Here is a 27,260-nt window from a genome sequence, read left to right as displayed (position 1 = left end):
ACTGCATAAAGGACATTCGATAACATTTTAATACTAATGACAAGATCAGAAGATTGTAGTCATAATGCATTCAAATGGGTGATATTTTCTGATCTTGTTTATATTGATCCAAGTTCAAGGAGCATTATGAGTAAAAATCTGTGAAGAGGAATGGTGGCTTATGCATCTCTGAAAGCCTTCTCTTAATTTGGGCCTGAAGCTTTTCATGTGCATAGATCCCATTGAAACCAGAGAAATATTGCATGTAGAAGGACTATAAGGACTAAGCCTAATATAGTTTCAGAAATTATATTCAAGCACATGTGCCAGAATGCCTCACTTCAGAATTATTATTTTTGCTTGATAAGTTGAGAGTAAGGGGCAACTAAAAGGAACTAAAATATTCAGAGTGAAAAAGAAATTGAACATTGATGGTGATTTGTGTTCCAAAGAAATTGGTTCTTCACCAAAAGGTACATATGTATAGAACAATTATAATCAGGATACCTGGTGGAAATCACAGATGGGAGCATATTTATGCTTCCCAATATTTTACTAGAGTTGCTTGGGAAAACAGTAAATAAATTCAAATATACATTAAAATTCCATATAGTTAATCCAATATTTATTTAGATTTAATATAGTGTCTATCCAAGCCGAAGACAGTGTGTACTTTAAAACACAGCACTGATAAATATTCTTATTACAAATAAAAAAGAATCATCACCAAGTCAAGCAAGATTTAATAGACCATATAGAGCTCAAACATAATGTCCCCATAAAAATATAAATCTATGAAAACTTTGACTCTTATACATATTTTATAGTAGGCCAGAAAAAAAACAGAGTAAGAATATTTAATAGCACACAAAAACTTCGTTAACTGAAGAGTCTGATTATGTCACCCCTCTGTTTGCATCCCTCCACTGGTTCCTTCTTCTTTGTCATATCAATGATGTCATATCAAAATGAGAGCTACCTGTCTTAATTTTCAAGGTCCTTAACAGCCTATCTTCATTCCTAGTACCTTCTGTCATTCACTATTGAGATGTTGATGCCCGGCTCCCATGATTCCAACCTCTATTGTCCACTTGCTAAATTTTCAAACAAGCACTGTGTCCCTCTCTGCTTGGGAGGAGCTCTCCATAAACATCCACAAAGCTACCTCATTGTCTTCCTTCAAATCGTTTGTTAAAACTTTTCTTTGCCAGGATACCTACAAAAAAATTGATAACAGTTAGGCTGCTGGTTTACTGAGACCACTGCATATCATGATGACCAATATTATTTCATTGTTTCCTCGTTCTACCCCATCTGTCTGTATCTTTCTTTTGTCTCTTGTTTTATACTTACATTGTAAGCTCTTTGGGGCAAAGATCATCTTCTTGGTCTGACTTTTGTACAGTGCCTAGCACAGTGGGGTTCAGGTCCATGACTAAGTGTCCTAGGTGCAATGGTAATATAAATAATAAAAATAATACTCAAGAGTATTTCATATCAGCATGTGATGAGGTTAACCAGGGTCATTGGGAGCCTGAGCCCAGTTCAGCCACTGGAAGGCACTGGGAGGGGTGGTTGGCCTAAATGGAGATCAAACCTATTTGAAGATGAGCTGGGCCTTCATAAATGAAGGAGACCCAGGTAATGGGAAGGAGCGTCGGGGAGGAGACCCAGATGAGAGTAGCAGGGAGTTTCCTCTCTTGGGCTAAAGGTAGAGAGAAACCTGGCCTGGGGAGGTGTTGAACTGAAGTTTGAGGAAAGTTGTGATGGAGGCTGAAAAGAGAAGAAGGTTTCTGTGGGAACTAAAAGGAGCAGATTAGGTTCCAGTGGGAGGCCATGAGGCAGAGTCTGTAAGAAGCAAGGAGAGGTTGCTCCCGAAAGCAAGGGGAGATCCTGGAGGAATACAGCAGGCATAGGATTCACAAGTGGAGGGCCTGGACAGTGGAACACTGTAGGGCACTTGCTTGCAGGAGCCTGATGTGAAGGTTGTGGTTGGCAGTAAGAGATCCATGGTGGCAGCAGCAAGGAGTCTGGTGGAGCAGATCATCGCAACTGGTTATAGGGTCTCTGGACTGAAACCCAGAATAGCTGGGGGTCCTTGGTTCCCCCACCAGCCCCTGGAAAAGTGTGAAGCTCCTGAGAAGGGGATAAGGGCATCTGAAAGCCCTGAGAGAAGAGGCATGAAGACTATAGGGCACAAAGTTGGTGCTGAAGACCTTTTATAAGGACATCGGGACTGTTATTTGCTGGACTTACAATGTTATTCCAGAACGGGTGAGACTAAACTTTGACCTGGCTGGAGGGCCAAGATGCAAGATGAGGCAGTCCAGAATGACCATCAGTAGGGGGGTCTAGAGTGCAAAGAATGTCTATGCCAGGCTCAGCCAGAAGGGGGTACTCCAATGGTGAGTTCAGCCTCCTGCAGGGCACTATCACTAAAACCCAAGGAAACCACCAGTAAAGGCAGCATTAACATCCCTACAAACCTCAGCTCACATACTTTAATGCCTAGCCTTTTTAATTCCTAAAAACACTGACAGACTCCACAGTGTTTTGTGACATTTCCCTTTTCTTTTTAAAAATGTGTGGTTAGTGTTGGGCAGAGGTACTGAGGAATCAGCATTAGCGGGTATGAGGGAGAGAGAATGGGGGAAGTTTTGACCTCCTTATATTTTTCTCGAACGTTCCCTAGTGTCTCCACTTTCCCTGCCCAACACTCCCCCTCAAAGGAGCGCAGGCTGTGGTGAGTGGGATTTTTTTTGATGGGGAGAGTCTGGCCATAGGACCTTTCAAAGCTCCAGTGGGTGCATGCACAGAGGTGATGTAGGCTCTGGTTGGGGGTGCTGGGTTCTGATAAGGTAGGGCTGAGGGAGAAGCAGACTGTAGCCAGCTGTATGTACAAGAGACTGGCTGGGGAATGGGGTTTTTTCTTCTAGAAGGACTGGTGTCTGAGGGTATTGAGAGGGGAGTGGTTATGGTGGGGTAGCAGGGTTCTGAAAGAGACTGAAGGGGAGTAACCCAGGGCTCTGATGGGAACACCTGAAAGTGAAAGGAGCTGCCAGGGGGTAAAATGTAGGTCTCTGGTAGGGTTGGGAGCACTGGAGTGGGGTAGGGGGCTAGCTGACAGGAGAAGGATGTGGGCTATCTATTGGAGGGCAATAGGAGATGCAGGGATCTGGATAGAGGGGACATGGGAGACTGGCTGAAGAGATGGGGTGGGAGCTTTCAGTGTAAACTGTGTACTGTGGTGTAGGGTATAAATTAAAGGCTGCTTTTGGGTGTGTTATGGCTGGGACAGGTGTGTCAGAGATCTGCTCAGGAGGGTAGGAGATAAGCAAAACCTTGATGGGGTAAGGTGTTTGGTTCATGGGGTGTTGAGGGATGTAGGTATTCTAGGGTGCAGGCTGTGTTCTGGTTGTGGACTGAGGATGTTTGGCTAAAGATATTTGGTGGGAATCTGGTGTGTGGCTCTGGCAGAGGGAATGGGGTTTGGTGGAAGGGGCTTGGAACCAAAGGGGAGGAAGGAATGGAGGAGAACATGTAGCATTACTTTCCAACCTAACATCAAGCTAAGGAGAGACTCTCAATATGATTAAATTCCAGTATAGAATTTCCAGTGGAGAAAAAAAATTAAGTTATTTTACTATCCCATAAAAAGTCTCTGCTTAGCTATGACTGGGAAGATATGCTGCTGAGGGTGTTTGGATGGAGTTGGTAAGAGGAAAGGGAGTATAAGAAGATGTGTGCAGGATTGCAATAGCTGTGTTGGTCCCAGAACATTAGAGAGACAAGAGGGGTGAGGCAATATTTTTTTACTGGACAATCTTCTGCTGGTGGAAGAGATAAGCTTTCAAACTACCCAGAGCTACACAGACCTGAAGAAGAGCTTGAAAGATTGTCTCTCTCACCAATTTGGTTCAATAAAAGTTTATTGCCTCACCTTGTCTCTATAAGAGGTATCTGCTCAGGGCCAACGGGAGGCCATGTTCTGGGGATAGCTGGAGCCTCCCTGGCTCTAGCTAACACAAAATCTGGCAGGAGCGTGGTTGTGGGGCTAGGAATGTGCTTCATTGCCGAAATCCCCTCTCACTTCTCAGTTGAACTCCTCCACGGAGCCCTGCCCTGGCAGGTTCAGCTCCCAGCAGGTGGGAGCATGGGCGGGTAGGTGAGTTGAAGTGGGATGAGAGGTTCGTAATGCAATCTTAACTATGGAACTTCTAGGACACCTCCCTAGTTTCAAAATATGTAGTTAAAAATAAAATTTGTATTTCATATCTATGACCAGTGCTAACCAAGAAGTACAAGAATCATTCAAGAAACAATCAGAGTCTCTGGCCTATATATATTTTGTAAAGCTACAGGAAACGAGGAGATATATAACTCAACTTCACATTTCAGCAACATTCCTTCCTCATTCTTATCAACATCCAGTGCCTACTCATTGTTTTTGCTCTGTGCTTCTCTAAATAACTTTTTTAAATTTAGAGAAAACATGCATTTGTTTGGAAAGTGTGCCAGGTGCCTTTTTCTGATGTCAGTGGTACGAGTTATGCTTAAGTTTTGATGAAAAAGCTAATTTCTATAGGACCCAAAACACACCACTGCTTAGGTGCTTTTTCATCTCAAATTTTGTAGTTCCTTTTGGGTTGTATGCATCTTTCTTTATTAAGCTAAAACATCAGCATATGTTCGAAGTGAGATACCCTGGCACATGTATACATTTTTTGAAATTATACAAAGAGCCTTATTTGGCCTTCAGTCCACACATAGAAACTCCCATTATTATCTTTATTTGTATTACAGTATCCGTCTATCTTAGGTACTGATAGGGCCTCATCACCATAGTATCTGAGCACTTCATAGTCTGTAATGTATTTACACTCATACCACCATCTTGAGGAAAGTAATACTCTTAGCTCCATTTTTCCAGAACTAACACACAAACAGACTAAGTAACTTGCAAAAGGTCACAAGGACTTTGTGGTAGACTTAATCCCCAGTCTCCTAAATTCTAGGCTAGTACCTCAACCAATGGAGCATCTTTCCTCTCCTAAAGGCCCCAACTGAGATTGTGCTGGGCACTCTAAAAACACATAACCGAAGACCAGGCCTGCCCTGAAAATCTTATAGTCCAAAGAGACACAAGGTGGGAGGAAAGGAGTATTTTCCCCATTTTATGGATGGGGAGCTGAGGCACAGAGAGATTAATTGATTTGCCCAGAGTCAGATAGGAAGTTTGCAGTGGAATTAGGAACTGAACCCCAATATCATGGATGCTAATCCAGTGCTTTCCACACAATACTACATATCCTTGATGACTGCCTTCTTTTTCTAGTGTCCTAAATGAACATTTCAGGCATGCACAGGTCAATGTTTTCTCTTCTTTCATTCATTTTGACCACATTGCTCATTGAATTTGAAGTAATATAAATAAACTAAATAAAAATCATTTCAGTTAGATAATGAGTAAAAGAAATTCAAGATGTTAAGTTTATTTGCCCAAATCATACTTTTATGTCTTGTTAGAAAGAATTTACATGTATTAAATACCTGATTGCAGATAATCTATCAACTTCATATTAAAAAAATTGGAATTGTTTTTCCTTAGGAAAACTAGCATTTCCAAACAAGTACACACATTTGCTATCATTGTAAACAGAGCGCTCTAATAAATGCAAAACTCTTTCCATTTTTAGAATAGCAGTTTATTTCCAGAGTTGCTGGGGGAACTCCATAAAAATATTATTTTTTATTTTGAGTTGTGTTAAAGCTCTGTAGATTTGGTTTCTTTTTAATTTGGTTTAGGTCAGTGTTGACCAGTTGAAGACACCTTATATACCCCTACCATAAAAAAATAAATAATAATTGGAGATATACCAATCTCCTAGAACTGGAAGGGACCTTGAAAGGTCATCGAGTCCAGCCCCCTGCCTTCACTAGCAGGACCAATTTTTGCCCCAGATCCCTAAGTGGCCCCCTCAAGGATTGAACTCACAAAACCCTGGGTTTAGCAGGCCAATGCTCAAACCACTGAGCTATCCCTCCTCCTACCACTATTTCCAGTTATCAGAAGAGAGACTACCTATTTTCTAGATATCAGTGAGGAAGGTTGCACCACATGAACATGACAACACAATCATATAGTGGTGAAACTCTTTTTTCATTAAGATGTTATTAGCTACAATATTTGTGTCAGGGTCTTGGAGATATCAAAATGTCTGTGGGTTAGAGACCAGCTTGCTATCCCAATCAACTAAAATTAATTCATATTGGGTTTTGGACTTTTTTTTGTCAAGTGGGGGGTGAATGAAGGGGACAGATCATCGGTAACACTCTCTCTCTCTCTCTCTCTCTCTCTAAAATGCTTCCTAAAACTTAATAGGACATAGTAAAAACAAACATTTAGTGATTTCAATAGAAATCAATACAGCTCTCTAACAAGCAGTCATTAGCTATTATTAAAACAATAATAGTACTTTGCACATAGACACCAATTGTCCTCAGCTGATCTGAAAGCACTTTAGGAAAGTAGGTAAGCACTATCTTCATTTTATGGATGGGCTAATCACTGGCATAAAGAGGCCAAGTGATTTGTTACAACAGAAAGGTGGGGCTAGAGTTGGGAAGAGAATCCAGTCCTCCAACTTCCAATCCCATGCTAAGTCTGAAACAGACATGTTGGCAGAAAAAAATCATGATAACAAAGGAACAATATCAGCATGATTACATGGTGTGAGTGTTCCACAATGTCCAACCCTAGGATAGAAGAGGGGGTTTGTAGGAGGGGGAGTATTAATTTATACTGCTGCTGGTATTTGGTGCCTTCACCCTCCGAATAGCCTAGAAATCCTAGAATCATGGAAATGTAGAACTGGAAGGGATCTCAGGAGGTCTTCTAGTCCAGTCCCCTGCACTGAGGCAGGACTAAATATTATCCAGACCATCACTGTCTGATGTTTGTCCAACCTATTCTTAAAAACTCCAGTGATGGAGATTACACAACCTTCCTGGGTAATATCTCCCAGTGCTTAACTACCATGACAGGAAGTTTTTCCTAGCATCTAATCTAAATCTTCTTTGCTGCGGTTTAAGCTTATTGCTTCTTGTCCTGTCCTCAGTGGTTAAAGAGAACAATTTATCACCCTTCTCTTTAAAACAACCTTTTATATATTTGAAGATAGTTGTCATGTCCCCCCTCAGTCTCCTCTAAACAGTTTTTTCTAAAACCAGTTTTTTCAATTTTTCCTCATAGGTCATGTTTTCTGGACCTTAGATCATTTTTGTTGCTCTCCTTTGGACTTTCTCTAATTTGTTCACATCTTTCCCAAAGTGTGGGGACACAGTACTTCAGTTGAGGCCTTATTAGCACTGAGTAGAGTGGAAGAATTACTTCTTATATCATGTTTACAACACTCCTGCTACTACATCCCAGAATGATGTTTGCTTTTTTGCAACAGTATTACATTTTTGACTCATATTTAGTTTCTGATCTGCTGTGGCCTCCAGGTCTTTTTCTACAGTAATCCTTCCTAGGCAGTCATTTCAAATTTTGTGTTTGTGTAATTCATTATTCCTTCCTAAATATAGTATTCTGCATTTGTCTTCATTTAATTTCATCCTATTTATTTCAGATTATTTCTCCAGTTTGTGAAGATCATTCTGAATTCTAATTCTGTTCTCCAAAGTGCTCACAATCCCTCCCATCTTGGTGTCATTTACAAACTTTATAAGTGTACTCTTTATGCCATTATCTAAATAATTTATGAAGATATTGAATAGAATCGGACCCATGACAGATCCATGCAGGACTCTACGTGATATGCCCTTCCGGATCGATTGTGAACCACTGAGAACTACTCTCTGAGCCACTTGTGCAACTACCTATTTGTAGGTTCATCTAAGCTATATTTTCTAGTTCAGTGGTTTTCAAACTGTGGCTCGCGACCCAGAACTGGGTTGCGGAATGGAAGGGACTGGGTCGTGGCGGCTCTGGTCTGCACCACTGACTGAGCCATTAAAAGTCCTGCCAGTGGTGCTGCCCGGCTAAGGCAGGCTAGTCCCTATCTGGTCCAACACTGCACAGCGCCCTGGTAGTAGCCAGCAACAGGTCTGGCTCCTAGGCCACACACGCTGCCCTCACCCCAAGCACTGGCTCCACACTCCCATTGGCCAGTTCCCGTAGGGTGACCAGATTACATGAACAAAATATCAGGACACGTAGGGGAGCAGATCCGGAGCGCCGCCGAAGCAATAAATAAATAAATAAATAAAAAAGCCAAATACATACAGCGGGACACGGGACAAACGACTGAATATCGGGACTGTCCCGATTTTATTGGGACATCTGGTCACCCTAAATTCCCAGCCAATAGTAGCTTGTGTGGGCTGATGCCTGCAGGCAAGAGCCATGCAGAGCTGCTTGCGTACCTCTGCCTAGGAGCCGTACCTGCTGCTGGCCACTTCCGGGGCGCAGGCAGTCCGCAGTGCCAGGACAGGCAAGAAGCCTGCCTCTCCACTCCCTCTGCGCCGCTGACTGGGAATCGCCCTAGGTAATCCCACACTCCAACCCCATGCCCCAATCCCCTGCACCAGCCCTGAGCCCCCACCCCAAATCCAGAGCCTCTTCCTGCACCCCAAACCCCTCATCTCCAGCCCTACCCCAGAGCCTGAACTCCCAGCCCAGAGCTCTGACCCCTTCCTGCACCCCAACCTCCTGCCCCAGCCCTGAGACTCCCTCCAAACCTGGAACCCCTTCCTGCACCCCAAACTCCTCACCCCCAGCCTCAGCCCAGAGCCCCCTCCCACACCCAAACCCCTTATTCCCGGCTCCACTCCGCAGCCCTCACCCCCATACCTCAACCCTCTGCCCCTGCCCTGATCCCCTCCCACACCCCAACCACCTCATCCCCATCTCCATTGGGTCATGGGAATCAACAATTTTCTTTAACTGGGTCAACAGAAAAAAAGTTTGAGAACCACTGAACTATAAAGTATAACTAATGATTCATATGTAAATGTATGGTGTAGAGCCAAGATAGCAATTTCAAACCCTTTTATCGCTGAAGTTGATTTTTGAAAAATGAAGGTTAAATAATGGCATTATGTAGTGGCTTAAATTTCCGAACAGTTTCTAGAAGGAACTGAAAAAATGAAGAGTAGTGGTGAATATGTTTAAGGCTGGCCCTTTTGTTACTTTATTTAATGAAACAACCATTTGAGCACACTGCTTTAATGCTTAGAGGTTAAAGTATGGCATTTAGCCACTGACTCACACTGGTTCGTGTGGAGACACCCTTCCTTGAGGATAGCTCAGAGAGCAACATCCCCTCCCACAAAAAGCCACTGTGCAGCAGGAACTATGTAGTATGCACAATTCCTTAAGCTAGTGGTGGGTAACCTGCGGCCCTTCAGGGTAATCCTCTGGTGGGCCACCAAACCGTTTGTTTACATTTGCACGGCCGCCCACAGTTGCCTTAAGCTGCCTCCTTTCTGGACCCTTGGGACAAGTCACTCTATGGAAGGTCATCGAGAGAGTTGTGTGCCTCACCAGGAGATGGCAATTATGAGTGACTCTTGCAACTATGAGTGGCCAGGGTTAACACTGGTGAGGAAGACTCCTTGTATGGCTCCCTTCTACAGAGTATTTAAGGGCCAGTCAAAAATCTGACCTGAGGTAAACAATTAGGGCCTGATCCTGTAAATGCTTCTTACATAAGGATCTGGCGTTAGTTGTTCCATTAAAGTCAGCTGGACAATTCATGTTAACAGATGTTTGAAGGATCAGACCTTTGGCCCTAGAGTCACTCATGCCAGGCCAAGCACAATACAAAGACAAAGGAAATAATGATAAGTAGTAAAAACGGTGTGATTTTTAGTTTTACAAGCCAGGAGTCTTCTCATGCTATTTCCCAATACACAGTATATGAAACATGCTGGCAGCTAGAGAGACAAGGTAGATAAGTGAGGTGATATCTGTTATTGGACCAACTTCTGTTGGTGAGAGAGACAAGCTTTCAAGTTTAAACAGAGCTCTTCTTCCAGTCTGGGAAACTTATTCAGAGTGTCACAGCTAAATACAAGGTGATTGTTTAGCATATTTCAAGGGACCATTTGAGGTGAAGTGGCCTGTTAAGACCCCTTCAGTCACAGGAAGGGAAGGGATGTGTGTGGAAAACAGCTGCTGGGGGGAGCGGGGGTGGAGTTGGGGTAAAGCACCCCTGGAGAAAAGGAAAAGTCAGCACCTATGCAACTATGTTATTGAATCAATGACCAATTCAATTCCAGCTGGATTGTGGAGCTAGCTGCAATGTAGTCCCAGCAATACTGATAAACAGCAATATTAGTCTGGAGAAATGTGATCAAGTGCTGGTGATATACAATAAAACCATTCTGGGATCAGTGGGCAAATGGAGCTGTCAATGAGAAACCTGAAAAATAAAATATGTTATTGCCTGGAGTTTATAGTAGTGTATACAATAATTGAAATATAATTATATAATTGAAATATAAGGCTAGAAGGAACCTCAAGAGGTCATCTAGTCTAGCCTCCAGTGTTGAGGCAGGACCAAGGATACCTAGACCATCCTAGCATCTTCTTAAAATCCTCCAATGATGGGGATTCTACAATGTCTCTTGGAAGCCTATTCCAGAATTTAACTACTCTTAGGGTACGTCTATACTTACCTGCCGGGTCGACGCGTAGCGTTTGACTTCTCGGAGTTCGAACTATCGCGTCTAATCTAGACGCGATAGTTCGAACTCCGAACGCGCTCCCGTCGACTCTGGAACTCCACCACCGCGAACGGCGGTGGTGGAGTTGATGGGGGAGCCGCGGACTTCGATCCCGTGGTGTCTGCATGGGTAAGTACTTCGAACTAAGGTAGGTTGAGTTCAGCTATGCTATTTGCGTAGCTGAACTTGCGTACCTTAGTTCGACACCCCCCCCTTAGTGTAGACCAGGCCTTATAGTTTTCCTAGTATCTAACCTAAATCTCCCTTGCTACAGTTTATCCCATTACTTCTTGCTCTCCCTTCGATGGACATGGAGAAAAATTGATTACCTCCCTCTTTATAACAATGCTTAACATATTTGAAGGCTGTTATTAGGTTCCCACCCCTGTCTTCTTTTCTCAAGACTAAACATGCACTTTTTTTTTTAAACCTTTCTTCGTGGGTCAGTTTTTTCTAAACCTTTTATCGTTGTTGCTCTCTCCAATTTATCCACATCTTTCCAAAAGTGTGGTGCTCAAAACTGGACACAGCTGAGGCCTTATCAGAGCTGAATAGTGTGGGACAATTACCTCATGTGTCTTAGCTATGACAATCCAATTAATACACCCCAGAATGATATTAGCCTTTTTCACAACTGCGTCACATTGTGGACTCATATTCAGTTTGTTATCCACTATATTCCCCAGATCCTTTTCAGCAGTACTACCACCTAGACAGTTATTCCCCATTTTGTAGTTGTGCATTTGATTGTTCCTTCCTAAATGAAGTAGTTTGCACGTGTCCTTATTGAATTTCATTTTGTTGATTTCACAACAATTCTCTCATTTGCCAAAGTCACTTTGAATTTTAATCTTGTCCTCCAGAGTGTTAGTGCCCCCTCCAAGTTTGGTGTCATCTGCAAAATTTTATAAGCATACTCTCCACTCCATTAGCCAAGTTATTAATGAAAATAGTGAATAGTGCTGGACCCAGGATAGACCACTCTGGAACCCCACTAGATATGTCCTCCCAGTCTTACGGTGAACCATAGACAATGACTCTTTGAGTGTGATATTTCAATCAGTTATGTACCCACCTTAGAATAATTTCATCTAGATCACATTTCCCTAGTTTGCTTTTGGGAATGTCATGTGGGACTCTGTCAAAAGTCTTATTAAAATCCAGATATATCAAGCCTACGCTTCCCCTCCTCCATCCACTAGGCCAGTAACACTGTCAAAGAAGGAAATTAGGTTGGTTTGCCATGATTCAGTGATACACAGAAGTACCACTTGCTTTTGGGTAATAGGGCCGTAGAAGTCATGTATTTGATTGTGGTACACCACAATAGCTTCTTTGTGAGAAAGAATAGAGAACAGTCACCGTGGGTCCATTCCAGCATTCTAGCAGAATATTTGTGAAAAACATCCTAAGATGGACAACTACAGGGCAAGCTGAAGGTAGAAAGAAACTCCCACATGCAGCCTGTGAGACTTCTGAAACACAGAGTTCCATTAGTCCTGGTGGAGCCACTGAAGAAAAAACTGGTAAGCCTGCAAAGAATAGGCATCCTTAAACCTGCTAGAACAAGCACACAGTAGATCAATAGCTTAGTAGTGGTGAGATAATCTGCAGTTTAACTGAGGCTCTGCATTGAAAATAAGTCACTACTGTTACCAGCAATTGAGAACATCCTTCCCAATCTATCCACAGCAAAAGTGTTTGTCAAGAAAGGATTCTGGCATATTGAGCTAGATGAGCCATCCAGCCACCTGACAACTGTTTAGCAGGAACTGCTGGCTATGAATGCATATAGACATCAAGCCATCACCAGAGGTGTTCCAGTGTAAACTGAACCAGGCACCAGGAGGTCTCCCAGGTATCAACTATAGCTGATGACCTTCTTGCAGGAGGAGGAGATGACAAAGAAGAGGCAACGCAGAGCCATGATACCAAGCTGCAACAACTTTTTAAACCAGTGCCAGGAGTGGAATATTAAGCTGAATACAGACAAGCTGAAGCTGCAGAGAACTGAAGTCCCCTACATCAGACACCTGTTGACTTCTGTGGGACACCAAGAAACTGAGAGCCATTCAGGCAATGCCCAGACCAAAGGAAGAGAAGTGATTTATAGGAATGACCGACTATTTTTCCAGATTCTGTGCACACCTATGGAAGCCTCTGAACCCTTGAGATAATTAATATACAATGATGAGGTGTGGGAATGGTCAGTGACTCAAGAACAAGCATTTGAAAGAGTAAATAAAAGAAAAAAAATGAGGTACCAGTCCTTAAGCACTGCAGCCATGCACAGCAGCTAGAGCAACAGTGTGATGCCTAGAGGTCTATGAGTGATACTTATACAAAACTAGCAGCCCACACCATTTTCTAGTAGAGCCATGAGAGACACAGAAAGGGGATGTGCTGAAATAGAAAAGGAGCTACTGGCTGTGCTCTTTGGAATGGAATGAGTCCATCAATTCACTTCTGGGTACAAGAAAAATAAGATACTGCCCATCATAGGCACGGACTCCATGGGTGCATCAGGGCTAGAGCACCCATGGAAAAAAAATAGTGGGTGCTGAGCACCCACCAGCAGCTCCACAGATCAGTGCCTCCCCCTACTATCCTCCTCCCCTCCCCCAGCACCTCCCACCTGCCGGTGATCAGTGGCATGCAGGAGGCACTGGTGGGGGAGGGGGAGCAGAGGCAGGAAGAGGCAGGGGAAGTGATGGGAAGAGGCAGGATGGAGGCAGAACAGGGGTGGGAAGAGGCGGGGAAGGGGTGGAGTCTTGGGGGAAGGAGTGGAGTGGGGGCAGGGCCTGGGGCAGAGCGGAGGTCGAGCACCCCCTGGGAACTATGGAAGTCAGTGCCTATGCTGCCCATGATCTAAAGTGGTTCCTGGTATATAGAATCTGCTGATGTGGGTAAGAGGCAAATTGCCTGAGTTTCCTAAAGTTCTCTGTACTTTTATTTTTGAGTTGCCATACTCCGATCTGAAGAAACTCTACATTCCAGTGCTTGTTTATGGATGGTATGATGCATGCTCAGGGCTGGATTAACACATGGCTTTAGGGGCTGAAGCCCAATGCCTCAGGCTAAGAGGGCCCCCACAAAAATAAATGCATAATTATATACAATTTAGTAGTCACCAACCCGTCAATCATGATCGACTGTTTGATCCTGAAGACTCTGCCAGATGATCGTGATCTCCAGACTGCTAAAAGTCCAGTGACGCAGCAGGGGCTGCCTGCCGTATCCCCACACCACTCCTGGAAGCAGCCAGTTGCTGGCACATCTCTGCGACCCATGGCGGGGGGGGAGAGGCGGCTCTGCATGCTGCCTCTACCCCCAGCACCGTCCCCGCATCTCCCATTGGCCAGGAACCAGCCACTGGGCGCGGCAGGGGTAGCACTTGCGGGCACAGGCAGTGCATGGAGACGTACTGTCCCCCTCCCGCCATGGGCGCGCACAGACATGGCAACAGTCGGCTGCTTCTGGGAGCAGCGTGGGACTATGGCAGGAATGCAGGCAGCCTGCCTGAGCCCTGCTGCTCCGCCGGCCGGGAGCCACCTGTGGCAAGTGCCTCCTGGCCGGAGCCTGCACCTCGCAGCCCCTCTTGCACAACCCTCTGCCCCAGGTCAGAATCCCCTCCTGCACCCAAACTCCCTCCCAGAGCCTGCACCCCGCACCCTCTCCTGCACCCCAACCCCCTGTCCCAGCCTGGAGCCCCCTCCTGCACCCAAACTCCCTTCCAAAATAAACTCATATAACCACTGTTCTAAGGGAAGAAGGAGACTATTTTGAATTAACTATATTCTGCATGTTTTAAGACTGAAATGTAACCACAGAACAGCTTTATGTTAATTAAAAGGCAAGTTTAGTAGAGTGTTAATAGCCTTGATGCCATAATTGCGATCATTTTGTTTTAAATTAGGAAAAAGACTTGTACACAGGGATGCCACAAAATCTAATAGTCCTGGGCCCACAGGAGAGTTAATCTGGCTCTGTGCATGCTGAACCAGCTTTAAGGCAGGCGGTCTGTGACCAGTAGGAAGCCACTTCACTGCTTGGAAAAGAGGGACAGGAAAAACCAACAACCCACCAGATAAACCATTACTCAGGATTCCAGGTACCTCCAACTAGAACATACAGGGTGTGCTACTAAATATACCACATATTTTGTCATTTGTTGCTGATAGCAATAAAGTAGAAGATATAGAAGCAGTTGCAATGGAGGTCCAGCAAATGATTTAGGCTAAGATCTTCAAAACTGATTAGTTATTTTAGCTTCCTCAATTTCAGATAACTCAGTTTAAGATACCTTAAAGGGGCCTGGTTTTCCAAAAGTGTTTGGAAATCAGCCCTTTTATGGTATCTGAAGGGCACCCAAATACCTAGTCACTTTTGAATATTTTGATCTTCCTATCTACTGGTCACTTCAATGCCTATTCAGATGCTTACAGGAAGGTGTGGAGAGGTTAAATTAAATGTGGCAGATAATCTTTAAAATTAATAATCTAGTTTCTGGTGAGGTGCTGTGTATTCCAGCATAACTTTCTGCAAAAATTGAACACTCAGCTTTAGTAATTCTGAAAGCAAGACACTGGATTCAGCCAGAAATGTTGTGTGAAATCCTGACTCCAGTCTTGAGACTGTTATCAAGATGTGGATTTTCACATACTTTATTACTAGTTGAAAAGCCAAGGAATGTCAATCATTTAACTGATTTAAGACTGTTATTAACTTGTCTTTAGGCCAGTACAAACATTAAAAGACTGTTAATTAAGTTGCAGTGTAAGACTTGTTTCCACACAAGCCTCATAGGATAGTTTTCAGTTTAAATTCTACATTAAGTTTGTTACATTACCTATAGTGTGGCAAAGTTCCTCCTCTCCTCTAGTAGGTCCTGCACTTATTGGCGGATTTCTTCCCCTTAGTGGTCTTCCCCTTGGATGAAACCCATAGTCTGGATCAACTACTCCTATGTCTGATTAGGAGTAGCGGGGCTAGGGGGGAACCCAGGCCCGCCCTCTACTCCAGGTTCCAGCCCAGGGCCCTGTGAATTGCAGCAGTCTCTATAGTGCTACGTGTAATCGCTGCTTGACCGCTACAGCTCCCTAGGCTACTTCCCCATAGCCTCCTTCAAACACCTTCTTTATCCTCACCACCGGATCCTCCTGGTGTCTGATGCTGCTTGATTGTATGGTGTTTTCCTCAATCCTCCAGTAGTACCCCCTCTCAGTTCTTAGTTCCTTGTATCTCTTGCTCCCAGCTCCTCATACACACTTCTTTCCTCTGCCTCCTCTTCCCTAGAATGGCGTGAGCTCCCCTTTTTATACCAGGTGCCTTGATTAGCCTGTCCTGATTGGCTGCAGGTGCTCCAATCAATGTAGCTCTCTCCGTGCCCTTCTAGAGTTAATTGGCCCAGTGTGCCTTTTAGCCTGTCCTGATTGGCTGCAGGTGCTCCAATCAATGTAGCTCTCTCCGGTGCCTTCTAGAAAGTTCTTAATTGGCCCCAGGTGCCTTGATTAGCCTGTTCTGATTGGCTGCAGGTGCTCCAATCAATGTAGCTCTCTCCGGTGCCTTCTAGAAAGTTCTTAATTGGCCCCAGGTGCCTTGATTAGCCTGGAGCAACTGCCATTTTGGTTCCCATGGTACTAGGGATTTGCTTAGCCTGGAGCTAACATACCTGCTCCTCAGTACTTTCCTGTAGCCATCCGGCCTTGCTCCATCAGGATAGGAACAGCAGTATTTTTGACCCAAGTCCTATTTAATACTTATTATGACTTTGTTCTTTTCATGGTACCTAACTTAATGAGATGTAAACTGAAAAATGCCATGTGATGCTGGTTTTCTAATATCTGAGTTTGGGGTTTTGAAGTCCAACCTTTCAGAAGATTGCAAGGGCAATTGTAACACCGAGAGACCTCTGTCATCGGCAGGTGGGATAGAACTTGGGTTTCTGGAACCAAATGCATGAGCCTCTATCGTATGAGCTAAAAGCCATATAGCTGTTAGCTAAAGCTGTAGAGCAAACTCATTAATCTTTCTCTCTTTCTCTCGTCTCAGTGCCACTAGATGGGACAGAACACCACACCCAGGAGGTGTGTGGGTTACACAATCTTAATTACAGTTTAACATTTTTGTAAGTAAATATATTTTATTTCACTGGGAATAATTTGTGTGTTGCTGACAAGGCTCACAGCATTGTTGAGGGGCAAATCTGCTGGACCCTACATCTTTTAGTAGAGTGTAGAGTGGTTGGCTGTTTCAGAGGAGGAGTAAAACCATGCCCTGCCAGAATCCATGTGAGTCACCCTCTCATGGAACACTATGAAGACAAATTCAAGTCCAGAACATATGCAAAATCTCAGTCTAGTGAAGCAATTATCTTTATGATTCCTGTCATGTTACCTGCAGCATGGATAACTCCCTAGCACAAATGTTATCAGTCTGACACAGTAGCAAGACAAATGTTTCCGCAAGAAATTTCTTCAAACATTTTTTGGGAGGGGGGTGCATTTGGCAGAACAATAATATAAAAAGAGAACAAAATATTATTGCTAAAATTTTACCACTGAAAACACCATTATGGGTATAGCTACATGTCGTGATTCGTGATGGTCAGTTCTGCTGCTGCCTGTCAACCTGCAGAACTGTCAGGTCAGAAAATCATCTTCCAACTGGTTCTTTCTCTGGTATTAAAACACACCTTTCTTTCAAGTTAGGCAGAAAGAGTTTTATCTGGACAGGTAAAAGTCCCCTATAGGCTAAAATGTTCAAAAGATGCTCCTGAAATAGTTGCACAAAACATGCAACTACACCTTCAAAATACTCAGTCACAATTTCAATTGGTTGCACATTACCATATAATGTCCAAACAAGAGAACAATTTTAAGTGAGCAAATCTAGAGCATGACTATCTGTGAAAGAATGCAAATGATTTTCAGCACAGGACACAAATTTTATTCTTAAATGTAATGAACATATGTGTTTATTTTAAGGAATTGGAGGCCCAATGCATGTGAAAATGTAGTTATCTCTAGTTGCATAAGGTTTTCCCATTGCACTTTTAAAAACAGTTTTCCCTCCTCTCCCATAAACCTTTGCATATCTGAGCCCCTAATTGCATGCTTACTCTGAGGTCTTTAAAAATTGGCCTTTGAAAATCTCAATATGTCTTCTAGCTTTAGCCGCAGACACTATATAGGGTTGTTGTCTGATAGGCTTATTAGGAATGTAATGAGCTAGGATCTATTGTCAACAGGACTCCAATAAGAATCATATGAGGTCAGTGTTACTTTGTAAATTAATTCAGCAATTCTTCCTGCTTCTTGTTCATAAAAATCTCATTCTAAAAATCAGTTCAGTTACCAGGATCTTGGCTACCATGGCTGCCAGAAGAAGGTTATTACCCCTACCTCCCTTTCTAGCCCTAGAGACCTCCACTCCACTGTCTGTCCTACTGCCTGGTTCCCTCCCACTCTTGGCTTCTTTCCTCTACATCTACTAGTATCTAGTATTCACTACTTTATCCATTACTCAAATAATTGTCTTTTACATGGATTTTTCAGGTGCCTAGTTCAAAGTAATCCATTCCCTTCCCAAGATTCTTCTGCAATTGCAAAAAACAATATACTGTACCTTCAGCAATTATTGCCTGTCACACAATTTGCATGTTGCTAAATCATCAGTTTGATTTTTTAATGCTTTAGTATCCTCAGTTAACATGGTGTCATCTCGATTAATTGTTATCTCTTTGTCATCAATTTTTCTCATTTCATTCTAGAAAACTAAAGCAAAATGGAATGTATGTAGACGCATAAGAGCTAAATAGTAAAAAGCTGACAGTTTGTAATTTTATTAGAATCATTTTGGTAACAACTCCTCTGATACCTATTATATGTGCTCATGAATAGCCACTATACCAACACAAAACATCTGCTAGTCAGGATGAATTTGAACTCCCTCTGATCTGGTAAGAATTGAAGAATAATTTACCCAGCCATAATTGAAATCCACATGTAGTCCTGATCCAAGAAAGATGAGATTTCATGTGGGCCGAGAAGTCCATACTAGAGGATCCAGTGCAAGATCAGGGTTTTATGTAGTCAAGTACTGCAAGGTAGAACTGTTGTCTTATACATTAAATGGACACTGTCAACTAGTTTATTTTATTTTTAACCTATATTTTATAGGGTATTTATAGATGAGTACACAGGCTAACATATACACCTCTACCCCAATATAACGTGACCCAATATAACACAAATTTGGATATAATGCAGTAAAGCAGCACTCCAGGGGGACGGGACTGCGCACTCCGGTGGATCAAAACAAGTTTGATATAACGCGGTTTCACCTATAACGCGGTAAGATTTTTTGGCTCCTGAGGACAGCGTTATATCGGGGTAGAGGTGTATGTAAATATAGTACAATATAATCCTAGAAAAGAATAAACACAGCATTTGGGTTTTATTTGGTGCAATATTATTTTCTCATAATTGCACAAGTAGTTGGTGTAGATCTTGTAATCAAGTAGATGCACAAGAATTTGCGTTCTGATTGGGAGAGATGGTGCTGTCACCTCCCATATGAGTTTCTCAGCATTTCTCATGAACTTTTGATGCGCTTACTCAGGTTCTCACCTAAATGTTAGAGGTGGTTGCTACATTTTTGGGGGAAAATTAGTGACCCATTTTTGTTGCAATTTCATTTCTGTAAAAAATTTCTGGTGAGCAATATAGCTGGTCAGAAAATGGAAAACATTTTCTGTGAGTACGCCCCTCACCTCCCTCCCCCCAAAAATCAAAAATCAATTTTTTTGGACAGAATTTTTTTGCCCAGTTCTATTTAGAATATAAATGAAAGACTGGCATCTTTCTGGATACAGTACAGGGATTTCCATAGTACATACTCTGAAAATAAGTTGAAATCAAACTTTTTAAAGAATCATATTTATCTTACCTCTATTCTCAGTGGAGGCAATTGATTGATTAATGAATGTTTTCATCTTTACTCCTCCTTTCATAAATGATTGAGCTTACTTGTACTTTGCCACTATTATGAAATCTGGTGAAGTGATGATTCCACTTAGTCCGTTCCATAGCTTAATAAACTGAAAGTGTCATAGAGGGTTGAACTTTGGCCTTTTTCTTTTCTTTATGACTGTTCAAAATTAGTTTACTTTTGACACCGTGTCATGTCACAAGTGATTGATATCAATACAAAGGTAACTGGGTGAAATGTAATGATCTGTGATATATGGGAGGTCATATTAGATGATATAATGGACTCATCTGATCTTAAACTCTATGAATCTGTGACAATGACAAAGAATTGCAAAAAGAGTAAATGTCCTAATGCTGAAAAAGGAATGTTATCATACTAAAGAAAGTGGTATTGTATTATCTCTAAAGGTACTTTCTCTTCCTACTTCATTGCTGAGTTTCTGCCTATTTTTTTCTTCAGTCCTTCCTGCTGTAGACTTGAAGAAACATGCACATGCCCTTCCAGAGAGGGACAAATGTAAAGCTTTAAATCCTCATTGTGACTTTGTAGTTGAATCACAGGTGCTTCATCAGCTAGAAAAGATATGTCCACTTCACCCTGTCAAAAGCTTTCTCTGTATACAGCAGTGCCAGAGCAAGAAAGCCATCTGCAGAGTTTGTAGTTTGGGAGAATATTATCTGAAATCCTTCTTTGGTTATTTGAGCCGGGACTTCCTTTTATGAAGCAGGATGATCTAGTTATCTGAAATAGTTAATTAGTGGGGTTAGTATATTTTATTTGGTATAGACAATAAAATTTTCACCAAAAAAAGGAGATGATTCTGGAAGAAACGTATTTGGAGAAAACCTTTGTCTTTGGGTAATGTTTTGGTGATTGCTGTTTTGAGGTTGAAGGAGGTAGCTTGACATTTGAGTTTATGAGAGTGATTCTTGTAAGTTTTATTACACATTTGTTTCATGGAATTTATGTAAGAGTCTGTCTCATTAGGAGGTTTTTATGTATTCTCAGGGATATGATGCCTCCTAATCCTTCTGTTTCTAATGGCTTTGTGAGAGCTGCTGCCTGGTATTAAGTAAGATTATTGAGCCATACAATTTCTATTTCCCGATGTGGCTCTCAGGCCAAAAAGTTTGCCCACCCCTACTCTAGCTAGTTTAAACTCGCTTTGTGCCTTAGCCTTTCTAATTTTGTCCCTACATACTTGTGTTATTTCTTTATATTCATCCTTTGTAATTTGACCTAGTTTCCACTTGTTTGTAGGTCTCTTTCTTGAGTTTCAGATCATAGAAGATCTCCTGGTTAAGCCAGGATGATCTTTTGTCACACTTCCTATCTTTTATGCAGTGGGATAGTTTGCTCTTGTGCCCTTAATAATGTCTCTTTGAAAAACTGCCAACTCTCTTGAACTGTTTTTCCTCTTAGACTTGCTTCCCAGGGGATCTTGCCTACCAACTCCCTGAGTTTGCTAAAGTCTGCCTTCTTGAAATCCATTATCTTTATTGTGCTGTTTCCCCTCCTACCATTCCTTAGAATAATGAACTCTACCATTTCACGAGCATTTTCTCCTAAGCTGCCTTCCACTTTCAAATTCTCAACCAGTTCCTCCCTATTTGTCAAAATCAAATCTAGAACAGCCTCTCCCAGAGTAGCTTTTTCCACCTTCTGAAATAAAAAAAATCGTCTCCAATACATTCAAAAAATTGTTGGATAATCTGTGCCTTGTTGTGTTATTTTCCCAACAGATGCATGAGTAGTTGAAGTTCCCCATCACCACCAAGTCCTGTGCTATGGATAATTTTGTTAATGGTTTAAAAAAAGCCTCATCCACCTCTTATTCCTGGTTAGGTGGTCTATAGTAGACCCTTACCATGACATCACCCTTGTTTTTTACCTTTTTTATCCTTACCCAGAGACTTTCAACAAGTCTGTCTCCTATCTCAAACTTAGTCAAAGTGTATACGTTTTAATATATAAGGCAACACCTCCTTCCATTTTTCCTTGCCTGCATGGATGCTGGAACAATTTTGATAGTGGGGGTGTTGAGAACCATTGAACCAAACTGTAAACCCTGTACATAATGGAAACCACTTCAAGCCAGGGGGTGCTGCAGCGCCCCCTCCGCCCCGCACCCCTAGTTCCAGCACCTATGCTTGCCTGTCCTTCCTGAGCAAGCTGTACCTTTCTATACCAATATTCCAGTCATGTGTATTATACCACCAATTCTTTGTGAGTTTGCCATAGTTGTATTTAGGGTGACCAGATGTCCCGATTTTATAGGGACAGTTTAGATTTTTGGGTCTTTTTCTTATATAGGCTCCTATTACCCACCACCCCCATCCCGATTTTACACACTTGCTGTCTGGTCACCCTAGTTGTATTTATTAACTCACATTTCACGTTCTTCCTGTTTGTTCCCCATCCTTCTTGTATTAGTATATGGATATCTAAGATACTGAATTGTTTTCCCCACTATGTTCTCTCTTGTCTCTTCCTTATCCCTGCTATAACAGCCCATACTCCCCCCAGATTCTAACCCTTCTTCCAGGTCTTCATGCTTTTGACTTACCTCTGGGTGTTTGTCCTTTAATTTTCAGTATCTTTGAAAACAGTGAGATAAATTTTCATTTGGGGTGTGTGTATGTATATATGTATACATATATATATATGTATATATGTATATATATAAACATTCACTTAGTAGGGGGATCCGTCTCCCTTCAATTTCTTCTGAAACTAGGATTCTTCTGCTTGACTCAGCTGACTGAATGCTGGGTGACTCAAAGGTTATATTTCTGTGAATGAGAGTGGCTCTTTTCCTGTCCTTGGATTCAGCAGGAGAGGTGCAGGAAACTACTTAGCTCATATTGAAGTGTTGTTTTTTTTGTATTCTTGGGTTACTGTGTTTTTTTTCTTGTTATGAAAATGGAATGCTGTAGCTCTTTCCTATTTCCTGTGTTTTTCTTTTGATTGGATTATTCAGTCCTCTTGTAAGAGAGGTTCTGAAACTGTGATCAATGAGGACGTGTTGGCATTCCACAGAGAGCTGCCTGATCACATTGTTCTGGATCCTCCCAGTTATTTCCAGCAGCTGTATTAAAAGAAACAAAATATACATTAAACAGTTCTTTATGATCACTTTCCATGTAGAGTAATAGCTGTGTTGGCCCAGGAATGTAATATGATCCTGAATGCGAAGGGAGATGTTCTGTGCAATTGTAAAAGGGAGCTGATCTACATGCCCATGAATGGGTGGGGAGGTAGTCTATGAGACAATCCCTGTATAGTGATCCACATGTCTGACTAGATGATAAAATGATTCCTTCTGTAGGGTATTTCTATGCTGCGGCTGGACACAAACCTCCCAGCCTCGGTAGACGTTCTTATGCAAGCTTGGCTTGAGCTAGTGTGCTAAAAATAGCAGTTTGGACAGTGTGGCACAGCTGAGGGCTTGGATTAGCCAGCTGAGCTCAGACCCAGGAGGCTGGGTGGTCCCAAGATCAGGTGGCTAAGCCAGGCAGCTGCCACAGCAATGTCAATACTATTTTTAGTGCATTAGCTTGAGCTGAGCTAGCACAGGTCTCTCTAGCCAGGCTGGGAGGCATGATTCCAGCTGCAGTGTAGATATACCCTGAAACACATTGTGACAAAGTTTGAGAATTCCTGGCTTATAATATTAAAGCTGTTCTTTCAATTATTTAAAGTGTGTTAAACTCATTTTTCTTTAACCATTAGGTGTCTCTCTTCTCTTGTTGTTAGGACCCTCTCCATTTTAACTCCACGTCCCAATTGTATGGTTTGCTGTATTTATTTATTTATGTTCGGCAAATTCTCTTAGGCTGTTGTACATAGGTTGCTGCTACTTTTCATTTTTGGTGCTTTGCATTTATGCCAGTGTGTTTTTCTTTGGCTCTCCTCCTTTACTCCTTTCTCCTTCATTGAATCTTGGTAATTAATGCCTGAAGCAGTGGCATAAGTAGCTGAATGTAAAGCTGAAGTCTTAAGGCCTGTTTGATGGAGTGTTTTGGTCACATTGGGTGACATATAAGGAGTGAGACTGGTTTGTGATATTGGAGCTAAATAAACAAAGTGAATTTCAGGTACTGAAATTGAGTGCAACATAATCACAGCATGCATATTGAAAGAGAGCAGCACCTGCCTTGTGTTAAAATTGAAAAGCTAAGCTTGCTTCATATAGCAGGTCCCAAATGTGCCCCTAAGGCAAAGCCGCACTGGTATGTTGGTACAAGGACAGACACTACACAGTAGAGTTTGAAATAAGGGAACAGAAAGTTCTCTGTGTGTGGTTTGAAGTATGGTCTGCAACTATAGTTGATCCAATGTGTATAATTTGTCTACTGAATGGAATGCAGGTGTTTAATGGAATGGAATATGTAATACATCACATTAATGTAAATCTCTGCGTGGCACAAAAATACATTCACCTAAAGTCCAGTTAGCACTGAGAAAAGAATGAAAGCAGAATTTGACTAGATGATAAAATTCAATGTCATTATACAAATTCTATAGCATCTTTTGGGAGATGCATTTTTAAGAAACTTCCTTTTTGAGATTGCCTCGGCATCTGAGGTATACCAAAGCATCATGTCCCAGCTCTTTGAGGATCTGCTTGGGGTACAAGTATTGGTAAGGATATGATGATTTTGTACAAAAATGATCAGCACCACAAATGAGAGACTCTGTAATGTTCTGTAGTGTATCAAAGAAAAGAACCATTAATAATTTAAAGTATTAGTTCCTATTCAATTTAAGTTAAAAGAAATTAAAATGTAATTTATTTTTCATAGTCTGCATGGTTCGTTCACTTCAGAATTTCACTTACCTTGAACAAGAAAACTGTCAAGTGAGTTTCACTTTTGTTTCTAGTCAGTTTCATTTAATGTCTGACTGACCCATATACTATAAATTTTTTTATCTTGCAGAATTTCATACAAATTAGTGCTAGTCGTTTCAGTCTCTTCTCTCACCTCCAAGCATTTTTATTGCTCTTCTCTCACCTCTTACAGTTTTGCTTTGTCTTTTTTAGATGTGGTGAACAAAACCGAAAGTAATTTTCAAGGAGAGGATGTACTATCAATTTTTAATATAATGGTATTGTACTTTTAATGCTGTTATCTGTCCCTTTCTTTATATTCTCTAATGATGGGAAGTTTTAAGGTTGGCACTGTAAGCTATTTGTGTCATGAATTAGTAATTCTAAAAACGATGAAGTCATTTAAACATTTTTTTAATGAAACTTCCTTTCCTCAGATTTTTAATAGGGTATATGACCTGCAAGTAAAATCCAAAGTCATCTCCTGGGTTTCCTGATTAATGGAGAATTATCTTAATTAAAAGGAAATCAGAAAGCCAATCTACAAGTGCGAATCTTGTTCCTTTTGCCAATATAATAGGGAAGAAAAGCACCACTGGGAATGTCCTACTATTTACAGAACAATGAGAAATATTCCGAAATGAAGTTAAATCATATTAATTGTCAACACTCTCGTCTATCCTAAAATGAACATACAAATTAAATGTCAAAAATAAATAAAGAATGAAAAAAATGCATGTGATTATGCAATATGACTATAGGCCAGATCACATACCCTCCCATGGAAGAACCTACAGGCAGGAACTAGGGAGAGGAATTCTCTGTGAAGTTCTGTAGCAGAATTTTCCTTGAGTTGTTCCTTTGGGATCAGGAATTGACAGCATATGAAACAGGAAAGCATTTGAAGCCCCAGACCCTGCAGAACCCTGGAAACACAGGGCCATTCACACATAGCTCTGGAACCCTCTGTCTCAAATGAGGCAAACCAGTGGCAGGGCTTCCCCGGCTTGCAACTTCCTCAGGGATCCTAGCTCAGTCAAGGCCACAAAAACGTTAATGATGCTTGTAGCTACATTATTTATTTATTTGATTATTTATTTACAAAAAATCACTAGGAATTGGGACAGGGGTGTGGACTTCTCGTCTTGCCAATTCCCTACTTGTGGAATCTGAACTTAATGGAGAGATCTGATCCTGAGAGGGTGGCCCCCACTCCTATTCTATGTGAAAAGGGGAAAATCCACACATGAAATATCCTCTTAGTGGTTGAGTACAATCTGGTTCTTTGTTATTCACCTCTCTAACAAGGAAACAGAATAGAAAAATCAGCATTCACCATAAGAAAGAAAAGAGACTGATATACTCAAGTTTTGCTTTAGACAGACTGATACCTCTAATGTTAAAACAATCATAAATAAAGCTGCCATATACGGAAAGAGCAGCAGAGAGTGTACAGAATTGAGGTCAATAGTATTTTCATTTATCTTTTCTATTTTGACAGTTTTGTTAGGGAATTAGGAAATCAATAGAGACTAATTTCATTGGCAAGGATTAAAGAGTACATAGGAAGGAACACTCAAGATGTGTATAGATGCTTTCAAGGGCATTTTTGAATAAAATGTACTTTAAAGTGAATGGAACAATTTCTGTGGTCTAATTGGTTAATATACCAAGCATTAATTCTCCAGAAAAGCTCAATATGCATACAAAGCACTAAAAGTGACAGAGACATCAGGAACCTTTTATTTTCATAACATACACTGTAATAATAAAAAAAACAGGAGTACTTGTGGCACCTTAAAGACTAACAAATTTATTTAAGCATGAGCTTTCGTGAGCTACAGCTCACTTCTTCGGATGCATGCTTATTTATTTAAGCTCATGCTTAAATAAATTTGTTAGTCTTTAAGGTGCCACAAGTACTCCTGTTTTTTTTTGCGGATACAGACTAACACGGCTGGTACTCTGAAAACTGTAATAATAAATGCCCATCTAATGCTCAGAGGTCTTTCACAAAAATCAAAATACATAATAATTAAATACAATTAGTAATTTCAATGTAATATGATAGACTACCCTAATAATTGCCTACCAATCAATAATGTTCAAAACTTTCCTCCATTTTATCTGACCTATCACAATCCACCTTCTCCCCAAGTACCCAGAAAAAAAGAGAATGTTGCAGATACTCTGGAAGATTAACCAGTCAGGATCTGGCAGACGATGATGTTCTGAGAATTCTAGAATTCAGAAGTCTTTATGATTACACATTGATGAGTAGGAAAGAAAAAAAAAGGCAGGAGGGACAAAGACAAACTATTTTAAAAAAATCTATATGTTCAGCTAATGTTAATGTCTTTTTGCCACATTTTACTCATCAGCTTATCCCTTCTGATCATTAATCTATAGAATATGCTCTCCATACCTCATATGTTATAGCATATGTATTATATTTCAAGTAGTTGTATTATATGATTAATGGACAAGCTCTGGCCAATGTAAGCATAAGTAATGGCTTGTGCTGGGAGCCAGCCCAGGCAATGAAGTGATCATTTTTTTGGCTAGGTAGGTAAGGTGCTATAAACTGGTTGTGTTATAGAGAGAGTATCCTTTGTTGGCTTCTCTTCCTGTAAATGAAGACAGATTAGATTTTTATGTCTGAATTTTAGTCTAGAGTTCTGTGGACCTAAAGAATGAAGTATAACAACTCAGTTTAGCAAGCGGA

The 27,260-nt window shown here is 41.5% G+C and overlaps 1 long non-coding RNA gene across 2 annotated transcripts; it reads right to left on the bottom strand.

Annotated features, from left to right (window-relative positions):
• Positions 1-628: 628 nt before the first annotated feature.
• On the bottom strand, positions 629-26,746 carry LOC120401484. Of its 2 annotated transcripts, XR_005596480.1 has the most exons (5): positions 26,628-26,746; positions 22,271-22,792; positions 19,660-20,445; positions 18,337-18,485; positions 629-1,195 (listed from the first exon to the last, which is right to left on the bottom strand). It is a non-coding gene; the product is annotated as an uncharacterized LOC120401484 (long non-coding RNA). The 2 variants fall into 2 exon arrangements; XR_005596481.1 differs by lacking the exon at positions 18,337-18,485.
• Positions 26,747-27,260: the final 514 nt, after the last annotated feature.

The sequence above is a fragment of the Mauremys reevesii genome, linkage group 3 (assembly GCF_016161935.1).
Source record: "Mauremys reevesii isolate NIE-2019 linkage group 3, ASM1616193v1, whole genome shotgun sequence".
Classification (NCBI taxonomy): Eukaryota; Metazoa; Chordata; order Testudines; family Geoemydidae; genus Mauremys; species Mauremys reevesii.
This window is presented reverse-complemented; position numbering and strand designations above follow the sequence as displayed.